Source organism: Sturnus vulgaris, chromosome 21 (genome assembly GCF_052056855.1).
Source record: "Sturnus vulgaris isolate bStuVul1 chromosome 21, bStuVul1.hap1, whole genome shotgun sequence".
NCBI lineage: Eukaryota > Metazoa > Chordata > Aves > Passeriformes > Sturnidae > Sturnus > Sturnus vulgaris.
In genome coordinates, this window is record NC_142263.1 from 6,477,104 (window position 1) to 6,490,445 (window position 13,342).

At 41.7% G+C, this 13,342-nt stretch overlaps 1 protein-coding gene across 6 annotated transcripts in view; it reads right to left on the reverse strand.

Moving 5' to 3' along the window:
- CUX1 (cut like homeobox 1) overlaps positions 1 to 13,342 on the reverse strand; it is a 266,427-nt gene that overhangs the window by 195,340 nt on the left and 57,745 nt on the right. The window lies entirely within an intron of this gene.

A 13,342-nucleotide genomic window follows, 5' to 3' on the forward strand; every position in this document is an offset into this window, starting at 1 on the left:
CTCAGAAGCCCAGGGCATGGAAATATCTCCTGTTAGAGCCCTCATCCCAGTCTAGGTGTCCCAGAGCACACCCAGCAACTACAGATCCATCCTCGGGATGGGAAAATGCCAGAGGTTACCAAGGCTGTGCCTCTGACACCTGCACTACAACTCTGAAAGCTGAGAAATCATTTCAAATTCATTATTCTGTCATGTAGATTAACTCAGCGATTTCTTGTCTCAACTGCCTGTAACTCCTTGAGTTTGGCTGTGGAATGTTCGAGAAAACTGATTCAAGAGAAGCCAAAAAAAAGAAATTAACTATTTAAATATGGAACCAGGTATTTGTTTGGAACCAGATATTGACAGAACAGCAAATACAACATTAAGCCAAGTGATGGAGAAGAAGAAAAAAATGGGATTTTGGAAGATATTTTAATTTGCAGCACTGATTTAACCCCCCAACAAGAACCTTCATTAAAGTGCAGACACAGTTTTGATCAATCTAAAGATCTCTCTGGGTTTTGCCTCACTTTGATCTGTGTTAAACAATATCAAAACCAAGCACAACTCCAGACCTCCTCTATTGCCATGGTATCCCTGCAATAATCAGATGAGAATTTTTGGGGATGATCCATAACTCTCCTTACAACGGCAATTTAATGGAGCCAAAATACCAGAATATGAGACAGAAACGATAGAATAAGAAGCAGAAAAATGGTGCAAAAATGATGATTTTGCTACGGGAAGTTGGGACTTGCCACCCCAGATTAGTGGGAGCTGTGAAGTGACATTAGTGACAAGGGGAATCCAGTAATTGGGGTTGATTTCCTGGCGCTGAGCCGAGGCTGTGGTGAGTTAATTATAGCTCTGGAGGGAGTGGGGACACTTCCCAGTGGGCAGGGACACCACGGAGCAGTGACCTCCAGAATTCTGGGAGAGAGGAGCAGAACTTTCCTGCTCAGCCCATTACGGGAAATCCACACGGAAATTCCGAGTTAAAAGGGATAGCAGGGAGGAGAATACTCAACCTGTCAGGAAATAAAAAAGGGTCATCATTTCACCCACTAAAATAAGTCACTTGTAGCCCAAATTCAACAAGATTCTTATCACTAACCCTTGCTTTTAACCAGTAGTGTTTAATTAATTTGGCAGAGCTACACAATGCCTTCCTGAGTGATATCCAGCTCCCCTCTTGGGTTCCTTCTGTAATCATTTCCTTTGATTAACTTGACTGTATTTACTCAAATTAACCCGTGTATTTCATACATGTTGCAACAAATTAGAAGGGAAGAATTAAAAAGCAGCCTGCCAACTTAAAAACCGAGCAAGTGGAACTTCTTGAATTAAAGCAGACAGAGTTATTAGCTGATTATTATATGGAGAATGTTCAGAAGAAAGAACATGCCCTTTCCATTTTCATTTTGTATTAACTAGTGATTACATGATATATCTTAAATTATAATTTGAGGTAAAACTATGATTAAAAATAATTTAAATATTGCACAACAAGTTAATTGCTCTGGAATTTCTTCATCTTTGTTCTTGTTCTTTGATTCAAAGATCCTGTGTTCAGGGTATCTGATCCAGCAGTCTCACCCGAGGTGGGGTCCAGGGCCCTCAAGCACTTTTCTTTGTGTTCTTTACCACAACAGGGGACAAGGGGACACCACCAGGTGCCACTTTCACATATCCCACATTTGCTGCAAAGCATTCCTGCATGCTCTGGGGCAGAGCTGCATGGCAGTGCCCCTTTCCCACAAAACCTTTCAGAATTAAAAAGGAAAAACAGAATAAATGAAATGACAAACCCTCTCCCAGCCATCAAAACTGGGTGAAGTACAAGGAAGGAGAGGTGGAAACCAGTGCCTGCTTGGTCACTGCCAAAACCAAAGGGGTTTAATCACAAATCCTTGTGTTTTCAGGATTAGACTGAATTTTTGAAGAGTCCAAAAAAGTCTTCATAACTTAAGTTATAATTCAGGAGAAGATGTTCATCTTAAAGCCATAATCTCTCTTTGTACTGCAAGTGGGAAAGCTTTTCCAGTGGAAACCACCTCAGTGGATCAGAGTTAAACTCTGTGCAGGGCATGGACAGCTCTTGTTTAATTCCACAGCATCACTTCAGCAAAGGGATCCTGACCCAAACCCTCAGGAAATTCAGATCCTCAACCCAGACCTCTTCTCAGGTGTGAGATGAATTGTCTGGGAACAACCATTCCCAGTTCAAACTTTATCAGAACATCTTGCTGTGAAAAGCCTTTTTGGTCAACTGGAGCTTCAGGACAGCTCATTTCTGAGAACCTTTCCCAAATACCTCTGCTTGGGGAACACTGCACTTCCAGCTTGGAGGCCAATAACAGGCTTACACATGATAAGATGGAGCCAACCCAGAATAAGGCAGTTGGTGAAATTCAAGAGTCCTGTTAGGACCTGCTCGCTTCAGTCGATGAGAAAAGCAAGAACTTCAGGCAACTTTCTGCAGTTGGGGTCAAATTAGGGGAAAGGAGAAGCTGAGAGCTTGGCTGAGTTTTTCAATGCAACCACAGAGAATTGGTGTCCTCAGATGAAGCAAAGAAGGAATAAAGACAGTGACTATGCCCTTGTGCAAAGGCAGAAACCATCACAGCTCAGTACGTCTGAAAGTACTTCTGTTCCATTTTTGTAGTTTTATCCTGCAGGATCTGCCTCTGGAGAAACTCGTTACTAAAGCACGTGCAAATAATCCCATGCAGGATTGCTGATCATTTTGCCAGTCTTTAAATAAATACCTGACTTTTAAGCACAAACAGATATAAAACTATCTGCAGGCAAGGGGTAAGAGTACATGGGCAGTGCAGGATGAGACCATCTTAAACCACCACAAGGATTCTCCCCAGAGGTTTGTTTTTCCAGTTTTTCCTCTACTCTGCCTTTCTACTTTGCTACTTTACATGAATTTAAGAGAACCAGCCAGAATAAGTACAAGCTGGAGTATATAAACTAACTTCTTGTATAAATAAGCCACCAAAAGTACTCAGAACTACCGACCTGACAAAAACAATACTAAAACTTTTACCATCTCCATGGAAAGAAAACACCACCATTACTCTTGCAAACAAAACAAAACAAAACAAAACAAAAGCCTAAGATGTTAAATCTCTGGTAAGAGACAAACCCATATGAGACTCATGATGATACTGATCTGATTAGTTGGAATCAATGAAGAGTTGAGGAAAGAGATGGTCAAATAATGAAAGGCCAGGCCAGGAGGAGGCACTCCACTTCTCTGAGAAACAGATTTTCTGTGCCCAACTGGTTCTCAAAACTCTCCTCAGCTTCACTCACCATTCTTAAGAGAGAAGGTATTATCTTGTCCTGCAAGCCATGGAAAATTCCACATCTTTGTAGATGAAATCTCTGCTGGTTTATACAGCAGTCAGTGCTATGGCTTGATTGATGCTGCACAGAGCTCCAGTCTTTGCCAGGGTGAGGGTTAATCACCACTGATGGTCAGCAAATAGAAGTTTCATCCTTCAGGCATTTGCAATCCATATTAATGACAGTGCTTCTTGCAGACAGGTTCTTAGAAAGTCCTGTTTGACCCCTCCTGCTCTCAGCAATGGGAAGAGAAAGAAAGCAAAGGTGTCTCAACAGAGGCTGGACTGAGAGCTCCTACCTGGTTCTCACAGTGCCAGACGCCAGAACTAAACCTGTAATAATTCTAACAGGACAATAAACAGCACTAAATAAATAATACAGAACTTGTGCTGTCATCCCTGGCAGAATTTCCCTGGCACAGAAATGTCCTGGATGTGAACTTTTCCTCAAAGAAATTCTCCTTTTGATCCCGCTGCCATCTCATCCCCCCGCTCAATAATCAGGAAACTCCAGCTCCTGCTAAACATTTCTTCTTCATAAGGAATTTTTTTGGGAATTCCAGCCTCTGGCTTGGTTTTCCTGTATTACCAAGTCCAACTTAAGGACCAGAATAAACACAGAATATTCAGAGAGTGTTCAGTAGTCCCAGCAGAAGAGTTTGTTTTAAAAGTCTAAACAAGATTTTCATGATACAGATTCAGTGATTTCTTCCTCAAAAAAAAAAAAGGATATGGGGCAGAAAGCATTTTACTGGCATCACTGAGGATAGATTTGAAAGAGATCAAGGTAAGTGCATAAGAATCTACCATCAGCCAGTAATATAAAAACTAACTTAAATTCAAAGTAAACAACAAATTCTGTACAACAAAACACCAAATTTATACAACCAGAAAGTTTCCTTAAAGTAATTAAGATGCTTTCCACAATGAAAATGGCTTAAAATTTTTATTAAATTCTAGATTTTAGAGATTATCGACCCTAAGAATTTAATTTTGAAGTAAGTAACTGATATTGTGTGGAGAACAACCTGGTTTTTACTGTTCTCACCAACTTCCCATGAACCACCTCCCAATCAGCTCATGCATAAGAAACACAATGTGAAGAAATTTTAAAAGCCTGAAGATTTACTGATTGCAAGACCACAGAGTTCCAACAATTTGTTCTGTCTGGAAATTGTTTATCTACAAAGCATTTTAATGTTTATCTATACAGCATTTTACAAATATTAAAGCAATACCTACTGCTCTCTTCTTCTTCAGACTCAACTATGTCACATTGTAAATAAAAATTTGGCATTTACCCCCTACACTGCACGAGAGTTATTGAAGAAACTCAAGATACTCGTACTGAAAAATGTAGTTTTGTTATCTCAGTATGTCACAAAATGCAATTTTACACTGAATAGAAATACAAAAAAGGGAAATAATAGAAAAATATACACTTAAAAAAAAAATTGAATGTTTAGACGGTTTGACCTTTCCCAGTCTTCCCTCACAGGAAGCAGTCTGTGCTGTAGTACACCTAATGTAATTTGCTGTTTCTTCCTTTCTGCTCTTAAATGCTAAAAAAAACCCAAAAAAGCATCATAGGGCAGATCTACCATTGCTGAACGAGCATGACACACCTGCCCCAGGAAAAACAACTCTTGTTCCTTAGAATTCTGGGAAACTATTTAGGATATTTTTAGAGTATTGATAAGTGAATAATCTTTGGGTGAAAGAATTCCAATTAAGGAGCAATTGTTTTCCTTTCTGGGAATTTGCTGGTACCAGTCTAGGAACTCCACCCAGGGGCTTTGGGAGTTGTTTTTTCTTACTTAGTCATCCATTTTTGGAAAGGCTCCAACCAAAGATCCCAACCTGAAAGACCCTGGTTTTAAAAAGATACATTTCCTTATATTTATCTGCTAAGAAGCTTTTTCTTTTTTTTTTTTCTTTAATCCACCCACTGCTATTAAGAAAAGCCACTAGACCTCTCAGAAACAGCTCTGTTTCAAAGATTTAAATACCTTTCTCTTATTTTGGCTCCAGAATGTTCAGCTTATAAAGTGACTGCACTGGAGACCAAACAGCAAGGTTCTTTTTACTCAATCTTTTATTAAACAAACACCATTCTGCTGCTGGCACCAGTGATTGCAGATCACTGTGTAAAATCCTTCCTACAAACACAGGATTTGTTCCTAAACAAGAAGGGGGGGGAAAGGGGAGCAGCAGCAGAGAAGCTCCAAATCCACCTCCTTGCCACTGGAACCCAGGCTTCAGTGACATTTTCAAGCCAACCTTTTGGTTTTTAGAAGCTGTCAACACAGAAGAAAACGTGCAAGTTTTACTAATAGACACTTCAATATTGTGTCCAAGGGTCTTAAATAATTGAATTAAAACCCAGGATGGTTCAAGCACAACATATCTACCAGTTATCCCTTCATTATCTTCTGTAGTCAATAAATGCAGCTGTTGAATGTTCTGAACTTTAATTCCAACATTAGATTCTGATTCCTGGCACAAATTTTAAATGATTGAACAATATTAAAGCATGGAACACACTAGGTTTTATGTAATATATAAATTATAACATACCTAACAACAGGCAAATCTTTCCATAAGACTGGGTTATTGGAATACTAATTGCCAATTTTCCTACTCTGAGAGCAAGAAAAAAATCAGTACACTGGTAAAATTAAATTATTCGTTTCAATAAAAAAATACTTTATTTCTTAACAGCAGAGATTTGGCAATAAGATTTTATATCACATCATTTACACCTAATTGTATTTCACTTCCAATTTTTTTAATCCTGCAAGGTACAAAGCAAATATGAATATGAAAGGGACATGCAGCCAATGCCAAAGTTTCAATTATAGCCTTTCCTATTTGGCAGCAGCAAGTCAGGACTTGTGGGCCTTGTTCTCTTCCTTCAGATCATTGCTGAGGGAAAAAGAAACCTGGAGATGCTGCTGGCACTGAAATATCTGCTTATCCTTAAATGCTGCAGATGATCCTGTGGATGATGCCAAGCATCAACAGGGGAAAATCCCCACTTTTTCACCCTCTTTTACAGAACTGAAAATAACACAAACCATCAAAGAACTCTATCACTGGGAAAAGGCAACTTACAAGTGTTCAAATTTTATCTTCATGTTGCTCTCCCCATCCCCATTTTCCAGGGTCATATGTAGAGGTATAAAGTAGGAGTGTGTTTTAAAAGTGTGTCTAAAAGGATATTGTGCAATTTAAAGAAGTGCAGAAAACAGACAACAATGCCCCCAAATCCCCCCAAATATCAACAATCTCTCATCTGTGTCCTAAAGCAGGAAGGTATTTGGAAAAAAGAAACAGAATGTGCCTAAGAACTTTATGTGTGATCATTGCAGTAATAAGGGAGATTTTTGGAAAAGTTATCCACTTATTTCATCCAAGCTTTGTGACCAGACAATCCCTCTTTTAATGCCACAGAAATGAGTGTGTTATCAGATTTAACAAAATGCTCATAGCCACCAAAAGCTGCTACTGCTTCTGAACAGTCCAACAACATGCACTCTGCCAGCTAATCTATCTCCCCAAAATATTTCTAATATTTCAAAAGCTCCCAGACAAAATATGTTGTCTCTTTCATCTTCTATCAAAAAAGAAAATTAAATTAAAAGGTATGCAGAAATCTTTTTTTTTCCTTGTTCCATAATTACACTGATTTGGAAAACAGAACAGCAATACTTAATTTTGGACCAGCAACAGGTTTGAAGAGTCAATACCCCACAAGAAATGCCACCTACCCTTACATATTTTACCCAGTTATTGCTCACTTTAAAAATTCCTTATCAGTTGCTGTTTTCTAAGACTTATTTATATATGTATTCACACATTTAAAAATGTGCCAACACTATTGTTGAGAGAGAATTCAGTGGAAAAGCCTGTCCATTGGAGGGATTCTGTAGCCCACTTGCTCCAAGACACTATCACCAGTTTCACCTTTGAGCAGAGCTACTTTTAATGTGTGTACACACACATAAATATATATATGCAAATACACACACAGGGAACATCCGAGTGCCTTTTTGCCAGCTCACAGTTGGAGAATTCCAACAGAAATTTACGGAAACAACATAAATTCGCAGATCACTTTCTTTAATAAGTAATTCTGAAGGCTGGGTTTGGGGTTTTTTTAGAGCAAGTTCTCACTTCTGGGAGATGTGCAAGCAGCATCCCCCACAGCAGATGGGGTGAGGGTAGAAGCCTGTGGAGATGCAGCTGAGCATCCAACGGCGCGGCGCTCCCAGCCTGCACTCCTCACACCCCGTGCTGGCCCAGGACAAAGGGCTCTGCCACTACAGACACTCTCTTTTTAAGTGTAAAGACACTCGTTTTTGGCAAGCACTGCCAGTGATCGCTGGAGCTTGTCTTTATGTGGCACCATCCACGGGGAAGGAGCCCTCCCGCACTAATCTCGTTAATCTGCGGAGCAGGGGGAATTTATTAAAAATGCTCTTTAGACAGACAGGCTTCTCTGCAAGTCTGCTACACAGGCTCATCAAACTCATTAAACCCAGCTTTCAATCCCAGGCTTGGGAGTGTAATCCCTTTAAGAAACGTCCTAGACTAGGCTGAGAGAATAAAAATGTGGTGGCTACTGAACTGAAAGGAGCACGAGCGCTGCTCACCTCGTGGTCAGTGTGGGACATGGACATCCCAACTTTTGGGCACCACCAGTGACAGCACTGGGCAGGGAATCATGTCCTTGGAAGCTAAAAACACATGTTGTGTCTTCTACCTGAGGAGCAGCAAGGATGCTGACCTGCAGCAGCCTCAACCCTTCAGCCTCTCCCAAATCCCTCCCCTGGTGTCTGTATCATATGAAGGTAAAAGTGCTGTTGCAGCTGGCACAGCACAGAATTGGTGGCTGTCCTTCATGGAGGAACTACTGGCAGTGTTTGGATGGGCAAGGTGAGCTCTCACACCATTCTACACTGCCTTGGAAAAATCCTCTATGGGAGCTCTAAAATGCTGTGTCACCATCAAACCCCTGGATATCCCAAGCACTGACCTCAGTCTCCATGCATGTGTGTAAAGCAGTTGTTCAGCTGATTTCCAGGTTTCCTCCTGCCTACAAAGCTGCTGTTGCCCACGGGGAGCCTGGAAAAACCCACATTGAGTGCTGAGGCTGTGAGGAGGCATCGAGCAACACCCCAGGCATCGTATTTAGAGAGAGAAAAGCCAAAGCTGCACCTTGAAAAGGCTGCAAGATGCAGGAGCTGTAGACAGAGATTCTCTGCACAGCCCAGCAGCAGGCTGCCTTGGGGAATTCTGCTCAGGAAATCATGGCATTGGGATGTTTTTAATCATCCCAGCCATAAACAGAGTGCAGGATTGCAAACTGCTGGGCACCTTGTGTCCTCTCAACTGACCATCAGCTGAAGGACTGCAAGAAAAAAGCCACAGCACTGAACTGCAGCCTCCTGATTCCAGTGGTTTTGGGTAAATACAACAGCATGGAACTTCAAAATGTCACCAGGAGACTGGATACAAAGCTTCCTAGCACAGTGACTAGACAAAATGTAAAATAAAATGAAATTAGAAGGTTCCCTATGGGGTCAGAGCAGTAAAACTGATTCTGATTAAGTTGCATTACCAGACAGAAGCAGGATCTCAATAATTTACAGCCAGAGACAGGATAAGTGTCCATTAGTATTAGTGTCTATGGATGTACACTTTCTATTTTTCCACATTTTTAAGGCCTCTGAGACCACGTCTGGGCCTCCAGCTTTCCCTCTTCCTGGCTCCAAACCATTGAAGTAAAACCCCTTCCCCCAGGCAGAGGAGGGGAAGGAATTCTTCATTAGCATCCTCTCCACCCCCAAAGGGTGGGTAAGGAAGAAGGCAGGATTATTTGAAGTCAATCTGGACACAGTAAATGGTCTCTAATGGTATCTAGAACACAAATTTCAGGATAATTTGAACAAGTTATGAGTCTGGACATGATCCAAATTCAGATGAGCACAGCACAGCAGGATGTTGTGCAGATGTGTCAGCGACTCTAAAGTTTAACAGTCCTTGATTTTTTTTTGTTTGTTTTTAATATTTCTTTCAGCACCAGCAATCTTGGGAAGGGCACACTTGAAGCCAAACCAAGAAGTACTAAAGGAAATAAAAAAATGAGCCAGATCAATCCTTACAGAACCCTGGGCTCATTATATTAATTGTGCCTAAACCTCCATCAATGTGTTCTTGGCCATTTTCCCTGGGAGAACCAGTGCAGAGTGGCTGCACTCACTTTGTGTCTCCTCCACTAATGAGCAGCCTCATGCCACTTCAATGCCTCTTCCCTCCCAGGAATCATTACCTCAAGAGTTAGAACTAATTTGACAAAAATCTGTTCTGCACCATCATCCCCAGGTTCTGGAGGTTTAAAGAAACCATTGAAGGCCCTTGCTGACAGGTCAGAACAGCTCTCCATCGGTCTCCAACAAAAACAGATGAGTAAGAACATCTGGGTAGAGGTTTGGACTCTTTCTTTTTTTTAAATAACTTCATATTCAAGGTAACTGCACTTTCCCATGTACATTTTTGAAAGGAGTGGTACAAAATTACTCTTGTTCCCTTAAATTCCAGAGACAGGGATGTTTCAGACTGTGAGTACAGTGAAATTAAAAAAAAAAAAAAAATCTGAAAACAAACCAGCAAGACTGTAGTGATGGTTCATTACTGTGTCCCCAGTTTTGGGGTGGGCAGGAGATCCCAGCAGTGGTTCTCATCCCCTTGGGATGCACTGGGATCATCTCCATGTCTTTTACCCCTCCCTGGTGCTTTCAAGTGAGCTGCCAGACACTCCTGCAGCTGATGAGCAGCAGCCACCCAAGAGGTGGTTGCATGATTTTGTGTATAGAGAGCTTGTAAAGCACTTTGGGAAGCTGCAGGATGAAAAGGACTATATAAACGTAAGATATTATTATTATTAAACCAGTGATCTGACAAGAAGAGACAGCTCTTCAAATCTCTACAACAGCTTGAGCTGAAGAGATCAGGGAGTCCAATTTGAAAAAATAATAATTTGAAACGAATTGGAGGATTAGAAGTGGCAGCTCTTTTGTGGATTCTCCATGGCAGGTAAATTTAGTAGGCTACTTTAATTTTGCATCGTTTTAACTCCTGGCAATGTCCTGTGCATTGAATCTGACAGAGAGACAGAGTGTTTGAAGCTGTCGTGGCTACATTTTAGTCTCCCAATTTTACAATCAGTGTTTGAATCTGCTACTACAACTCTGGGTACAGAGATCAGAGGCTTATCAAAGAGGCATCCATTTCAAAGACAAGCAGCAGCTTTGACTTCATTCCTTCAATGCTTAAAATTCCTGAAAAAGCAGATGAGCATACCACAAAACAGGTCTGAAGGAAATCTCTCTATCGGCTGTAAACCTATTTCAGTATTAATTTTTTAAGGATCTATTTTGGTCTCAAGTAAAATGAGTGTGTTTAGCAGAGATAATCCTCTCAACAGGTGAGCTTAATATATGCCTTTTCCTGTGACTGACTGAAAGAACATTTGAAACTTATTGCTTTTTCAAGCATTAATTGAAGAACTACTTCAACCAGTTAGCTGATTTTGTTTAAATCTTTTTTTAGACTAATAATGTCGTCCCTTTCCTAACAAAGCATCACTTCATTTCTTTATTGCTGCCCTTATTTTACCTGCAAGGATGAACCAAGGGCACCGTGGGCAGCAAAGGGCAGCGTGCCCTTTGCACTAAGGTGCCAGGGTTTAAAAGTGTATCACACACTGCAGTGCTGCTTCCCACACCCAGCTCTTGGTTTTAAGCTGAGTTTCAGCATTCACATGAGTGATAATGTGACTGATCAGCATGGAAGTGAACCTGGGTGATTTTCTTCCTTCTGATCTCACACACTGCCCATCACTGAGACCACTGCCCGCTCACTGCAACCAAGTGCCTGGTTGATTTTTTGCAGGAAAGCAAGAGGAGATTGCTCCAAAGTGATTTGCAAATCTGATCCCGGTTCCTGGGGCTGAGCACTGCCCGGCCCAAGGAGGCCCTGAGGAGCCTGTGCAGGGAGCAGTGGATAATTTCCCAAAAAGCAATGGATATATATATATTGGAGCAATGGATGGAGTTTCCCAAGGAGCAAGGGACAGCGTTCCAGGCACTGCAGGGCATCATAACCCGGTTCCCATAAGAGCAGCCCCCATCCCACCTCTGGCTTCTTGTTTTCCCCCAGCGCTGCTGACTGCCCCGTCCCAGTTGAGTGCCTCACCAGCAGGATTTAGAGGCAAAGGGGACAATCAGCACCGGGTTAATTTGTCAGATGAAGGCTTGGGAGATGTGGCACTGGGAGCTCAGTGCAGCACAGCCCCCGGAGCCAGACCCAGCCGGCTTGAAAGGAGCCGCCCGCTGCTGCCAGCCAAGGAACGCATTAGGGCTGCCTCGGAATGGCCACAGCACAAAGCAGCAGCCTCAGCACAGCTCCAGTGCACGTGTGGACATGCCCTAAAGTGCACAGAAAGTGCTGAAGAGTTCGCCTCAAATCGCTTCTGACAAACAGCACTGAGAAGTCTCAGCACATCGGGGCGTTTCTGAAAGCACTCCCAGCCCATCCGAGTGAAAGCTTCGGATTAAACCCAGCTTGGAGCCTGCACAATGTCTGCAGGTGCCTCTGCTCACAGCTCCAGCCCAGCAGCACCAATTTCTTTTGCAATATTTTATTAAAAGCTCCTTGGTGCCCACACACACACACACACACACAAACACATACTTGGACGCACTGACAAACCTGACATATCCTTCAAAATACTTTAAATTACTGTTATTTACCCAGTAGGAAACAAAACACATAGAAAACCACAGCAGAAGCTTTTTACGAGATGTGATGATGCTGTAGCTACCTCATCCAATTCCAGAACTGCTTTCATTTATGAGCTGAGCATTTTTCATCGTTTTCTCCATTGCAGAGAACCACAAGAAAACCATTTTGGGACAGAAATATCCCAAGCTTGGGTCCTTTAACAGCCTCAATCTTAATAAGTAATAATAATAATCGAATCAGAGGGTGGGTTGGGTTGGAAGGGACCTTAAAGCTCATCCAGTTCCACAGGACAGAGACACCTTCCACTATCCCAGGTTGCTCCAACCCATCCAACCTGGCCTTGGACATTTCCAGGGATGGGGGAACCACAAGCCCAGTGTCCCTGGGTGACAACAATGAAGAAATGATTCTGTCCCAGGGCAGTCCTGGGCCAGGGGATGCCCAGGACCAGCACAGAGCTCATTCCCAGCTCCCCATCCTTCCTGCTGAACACAGCCTAGTGCTGCTGCTGCTGCTGCTTCTAAAGAAAAACTTCCTTTTTAAAAAGTCACTGGATGTTCCATAGATAAATAACCACCTCTGTACTTAAAAAGTGCAGAACTATGGCCATAAATAAGCATTAGTGCTTCAAAAATTGTGAAACCACAGCTTTATGGTTTTAAACAGAGACAAGGTGGAATCCTGAATGGTGGCAATGCATTTCAGATGAAAGCTTTCAAGGAGATGAGGAATAGTTACAGGAGCTGGAACCTGAGTAACTACAGTTGCATTAAATTATTCCATCTGCAAGTCCATTAAAAATTGTTAATGGTTTTGTATGGCTTTTATATTTATTGGGTGGGTTTATTCCTATGTGAGTCATACATATTTATTGCCACAGGCCAGATAATGGTTATTAATAAAACTTCTTTTATTTGCATACTGTCTTGATGCTGCCTTAAATATTTACAACTGGTCTATAAAATATAAAGAATCCTCAAAAAATTCTAAATAGCGCCAGGGATGCATCACAACTTTTCTTTTTGTACTTTATTACTTTTTTGGTGTTTTGTTTTTTCAAAACTGGAAAAAACCCTTCAGCCTGGTAAATCCATTTCTTTTCTCAAGTCAAAAAAGCAGTAATTCTTTCAAAGCTTTAAAGCACTATTTGTGAGGAGGAAGTGAGAGGAGATCCAAAGTTAAAGCAGGCTGGTTTT